Genomic DNA, 6,000 nt, shown 5'->3' on the forward strand with positions numbered 1-6,000 from the left:
CTATATTCCAGGCTATTGGGAGTGGGCTAAAGATATCCTTAGCAGGAATCTCCAAACTTTGAAGGATGCAAAAATATATGATGCTGTGTATGGTTCACTTTTTACTTATGGTCGTAACACTAACATTTTGCAAGCCTTCTGCAAAGCTTGGTGTCCTGTTACAAATACACTACTTACTTCAGTCAGAGAATTATTTATATCACTTTGGGAGTTACACGTGATTGGTGGTCTACCCTTTACGAGGAAGTCGTACCAAATATTGCAAAACTTTTAGGCACATTTGATAAGGGAAAAAGGTTTCTCCCCTCACTCTTGTGAGCATTTATGTGATGCCTTTCATCGAATTTGAGTAGAGAATGACCCGAATATTTCTGTGAAAAGATGGGTAGAGTTTTGGTGTAAGAAAGATAGAAAATATAGACAACCCTCACCAAGAAGAGAAAAGAAGTCTGCCCATCTTACGTCATCGCATAACCCAAATGGCATAATTGGTGAATCTGTTAATTGGTCTCCTGCTGAAGAAGCTTTATTTCACAAGTTGGAAGTTAAGAGTCACAAGAAAAATGAAACATACTTGAAAGCCTTTTTATCTTGCTGATTGTGCGTATTTGTGCGTCCTACGAAGGAGGATAGATTTATTCTCCAGGCATCTTCAGAATCGCCTGTCATTTAGCATGTGGACGAAGAGTTTGCCTTGCAGTTCCAGTCTTAGCAAGCATTTACAAAGGTATAAACACGATTTCAAGATGCTCACGACTTGATCTCATTCAAACTTGTTTTCCAATTCATTAAGTGTATGGTTGGTTGGCCTATTACTTCAAAACTCATTACCCATTAGCAGGTGGACCGGCTGATCCTCTTATGGCTTTTTTTTCTGGCGAAGGAGCTGCCAGGTGTTTTGTAAAAAAGAATGTGAGGAAGCGTATACATGGAGGGGAAACCATTTCCTGGGATGCAACATTGATCAAAAGGCCTAATGCTCATCACTACCGCGACGACGGCAATGAAAAAGAATTTCAATCGAATTTCTTTATGAGCCTTTTCTCAAACTATCTCACTTTAAGGGATGAAAATATCTTTATTGTGGAGCCTTATAGTCCCTATAGATTCAGTCGGCAATTTGACTTTTTTCAAGATGCTTCTGGTCGATTAGATTGAGATTTCTGTGAAGCTTCATTAGCCGAGGGCTTAAGGCTTGCACGAATTTGTGTGCTGACAAAATCTAGGGCAAGAGTAACATTTCCTCCTAGTGGGTCTAACTTGAAATTCTTTTCACTCAATTACAATTCTTGGTTGGAAAAGGTGCATGAAAATTTTCTTGAAAATTATATATAGTCCTTGGTGAGTGTTGTTGGCCTGGATAGTAATGTTCTTCAAAAGCAAGACGAGGAGGTCTTAATTGTGAGTCAACCTAATATTTTGAAGTCTAAAGTTGGTGTTCTAGACAAGATCAAGAGATCTTCCCTTGAGGAAGTTCAAAAAGAAAAATATTCAGCTCAAATTCAACGGACCTCTCACAAGCGGCCATCTCAAGATGAAAGTAATAGCACCCACAGTGATCATTGTTGGAATCAGTTGAGACTACCTTCTGACATGACAAACGAAGCTAGTTCACATCCGATAGAGATTTCTGAAAACAATGTTAGATCTTTAAAGACTTTGACAGCTATTAAATAGGTAATAATTTTTTTATTCCATGATACCACACGATTCTACTAACTATGATATTTCTTCTTTTATTTATTTATTTATATATATATATATATATATATATTTATTTTATTTTTACTATTTGTTTTGCAGGTAAACAGTGTTAGCATGTTGGAGACTTCTTACCAAAGCAAGCCACAAGATAGTAATGAATCTATAGAGGGGCCGACTTTAAAAAAATCAATTCTTCACCCAAATTAGAGCGAGAGGCTACTTTTTTCCCACATAAATAACTACATCAAATGTAGAATATCCTCCCCATAGCGAGAGGCTACATGTCCGTATCCATTTTTGACGGAAAGAAAGTCATCTCAGAACTTCGAATGAATTTTGTCGAATGAGCTTGCAATAAGATTCGTTCTAAGCTCGCTGATCTCACTGCAGAACATGTTTCTTCTCTTAAGGATGAGGTCCAACTAATTCTTAAGGATGTAGATGAAATGGGGGTGGATATTTCTCCTTTGAAGAACTTATTGGAGTCTCTCTTTGTACTTGCTACCTCCTATGACCAAGCACGATCATCCCTTGCTGATAAAGCCCTGAAAATTGAAGAATTTGAGCCATATCCAAATGACAAGAAACACCTTGATCTTGTCTTGAATGAAAAGAATGAGAAATCAAAGAATTGTCTGACATCTATCAATCTCTTAAGGAGGCAAGGAAGAAGGTGAAGGAGTTAAAATCCCTCTGAGATACTGCCAAGAAAGAAGTCGAAGATGTCGAATCTAAAGTCTCAGCAGCTGAACACGAGTATAACAAATGTGCTGATGTTTCTCTAGCTACTGCAAATGCCTCAAATGATGTGGAAGAGAAGAAGAGAGTTTTAGAGATTTCTCTTCAAGACTTAACTAATTATAAGCTACGTTTAGGCTAGCTTATTATGAACTATATTTTTTTTGCTCCTCTTTTTTTTTTAGGATTCTGATTGATTAGTTGTTAATCTTATATAAACCCTTTTGATTGCATTATATTTCCCATTTCTTTAAGTATTTCTTTTACGTTTTAGCTTCAAGAGTTATATACTCGTATTGATGCATTGATGTAATTACATTAAGCGTGGACTTTCCCCTAAACACCATTGTTTATTACCTTATGTGTTTCGATAGTACGAGAGATATATCATTGTATGAGAGAACCAAAGCCAGGAGAGACCCAGTTTATCAGAAACCAAACTTCTTAATCTAAAACATATCCAAAATTTATAGTTCAAGTCCCTCAGGATTGTTCTAAACAAACTTCAAAAATAAGTTTCACATGCAGAAAAGCTGACACATTCATATTTGCATGATCTTATTATAAAAATACTCATATCTCAGAGGAGAGAAGCCGAAAACAAGATTCATAGAACTATACCATGTACAATAATCACAGCTAATATCTTTACGAATTTGTATGAATATTTCTTTGAAGTCAATTCAAATTCTGTCTTGATTGGACCTCTCTAATTGACCCGTTATATATGACAATCTACAAGAACATTGTGAAGCTCAAATAATAGTGTATCCCATTTCTTTTGAACTTATGAGACTAAACTTAGGATGTAACTCATGGACTACGATGAAGAGGGTCAAGAGAGAGTATGAGTTCTTTGGATACTCATGCGACTAAACTTAGAATGTAATTCCAAACGCCTACGTACCTCAGTGAAGAGGATCAAGTCATAACGTAGTTCTGAAAGAGTGATTTCCTAACTTTTGCCTGGGCCACCTCTTTTGATATTTTCAACCTAGCGGACATTTGTTTTTATGCCGTGCACAGTTTATACTCTTGTGGGCCAGGAGGAACATGCAGTTTATACTCATACCTTAAGGAGTGTGTTTCTTTTCTTCAAGGATAGTATCTCTTTATGAACTTTCTGTTAATAGGGCCAGTGCGCAATACTTCTGAGTCAACCAGTTTGCAAGGGCCACTTAAGTATACCTCTTGTACCATATATGGTCCATCCCATTTAGCGGAGAACTTGCTTCCAGACTGACGAGAAGTAATAATGGGCCTTCTTATAATAAGAACTTGATCAACCACTTGGAAGCATGTAAGACGAACCTTCTTAATAAAAGATCGAGCTAGATGAGCTTGATAACATTCCATACTTTGTTGGGCCTCTAGTCTTTATTCATCAATAGCCTCTAATTCTTCAAGGCGTAACCGAGCATTTTCTTCATCAGTGAGTCCTTCTTGAATGGCAAGGCGCAATGATGGGATTTGATGCTTAAGTTGAAGAACTGCTTCAACTCCATAAATAAGAGAATAGGGATTCGCTTGTGTTGGCGTGCGATACGTAGTCCTATATGACCAAAGAGCCTTTTCCATTATTTCATGCCAATCTCTCTTAGACTTGGAAACAACTTTCTTCAAGAAGTTGCAGAGTGTCTTGTTAAATACTTCAATGAGACCATTAGAATCTGCATAATACATAGAGAAATTGCATTGCTTGAAGCCAAAAAGATCATATATCTTTGTCATTAACTTGTTATTAAATGTCTGGCCATTATCTGTCAATATGTATCGAGAAATACCAAAATGGTAGATAATATTGACTCGAATGAAGTTAGTGACATTTTGTTTCATTAATTCTTTAAGAGAAACAACTTCTGCCCATTTTAAGAAGTAGACAATTACAGCCAGGATGTACAAATGTCCACCCAAGAACTTAGTCAATGGTCCAAAATAATCCAAAGCCCAAGCTTCAAATGGCCATAAGGCAATCATTGGGTGCAATACTTCTGGGGGTTGATGTATAAAATTCGCATGGAATTGGCAAGCTTTACATCTTTGGATGTAATCCAGACAATCTTTCACCATGGTTTGTCAGTAATATCCCATCCTATTTATGTGAAAATAAAGTTTTAGCCCAGATTGATGTGCTTCACATACTCCAGAATGTGTTTCTTGCATAGCTTGAGTAGATTCATCTGCCCCCAAACATCATAAGATAACTCCATTGAATGACCGCCTATAAAGTGTATTTTTATAATAAAGAAAATGAAGGGCTCGTCGTCAGATTTTTGTCCTTCTTCAAAGGTTTTCTGGCAATATTCCATAACACAAATAATCTATTATTGGTTGTCTCCAATCAGTAATTTCATCCTCCGAAGTGGCGATAACTTATTGAAATTCTTCTTCATGCTTATGTGGAGGCGGAGTTGTCCATCTTTGGCACAACTTGCATTTCATCAGGCGATACTAATACAGAAGCTAAAGCTGCCAACACATCAGCCCTTTTATTTTCCTTTCTTGGGACATGTTGAATAGTCACCTCTCCAAGCCATCCTATCATCTTTTGAGCATAATTGCAGTATGGGATTAACTCAGGCTTATTTACTTCATAATTACCCAAGACTTGATTGATCACCAACTTAAAATCCCCAAAATCTTGTAGTTGCAATTATTTCATATCAATGGTCATTTCAAACCTAAGTAAGAGTACTTGATATTCAGCAACATTATTGGAGCAGTGTTGTATTAGAGTAAAAGAGTACGGAAAAACTTCTCCATGGGAAGTGACAAATACCACTCCAGCACCGGATCCTTCACGATGTGAAGCACCATCAAAATACATCTTCCAAGGTAGTTGAATTTCCACTAGCATTGCATCTTCATCAGGTAATTTATCAGATAACTCCCAATCATTCGAAATTGGATGATTGGCCAAGAAATCTGCTAGCACCTGTCCTTTTACTGCCTTCTGAGATATATACACAATTTCAAATTGTTGAAATTGGAGGTACCACCTTGCAAGTCGATCACTTAAAATAGGCTTGGACATGAAAAATTTGATAGGATTTGCTTTAGAGACAAGTTGCACAATATGATCTTGGAAGTAATGCTTCATATTCTGAATCGAGAATACGAGTGCCAGACATAACTTCTCAATAGGTGAATACTTGATCTCATTTTTTGTCATCATCCTACTCAAGTAATATAGGGCATTTTCTTTCCCTTTATTATTTTCTTGTGCGAAAAGTGCTCTTACTGATCTTTTTTGTGCTGCAATGTATAAAATCAATGGTTTTCCAGGTATAGAAGCTACAAATAATGGAGGCTTCATCAGATAAGACTTTATGTTCTAGAAAGCATTGGTACAAGCTTGGTCCCATTCAAAAGGAACATCTTTCTTCATAAGGCGACTGAATGGTTGACATCTCCCAGCCAGATTTGAGATAAACCTTCTAAGGTATGCTAATTTTCCTTGTAAATGTTTTAACTCATGAATTTTTTTTTGGCTCAGACATCTTTAAAATAGCATTTATCTTATCTTGGTCAATCTTAATTCCTCGATGTCGAACAATA

The sequence above is a fragment of the Solanum dulcamara genome, chromosome 9 (assembly GCF_947179165.1).
Source record: "Solanum dulcamara chromosome 9, daSolDulc1.2, whole genome shotgun sequence".
In the NCBI taxonomy this organism is placed as follows: domain Eukaryota; kingdom Viridiplantae; phylum Streptophyta; class Magnoliopsida; order Solanales; family Solanaceae; genus Solanum; species Solanum dulcamara.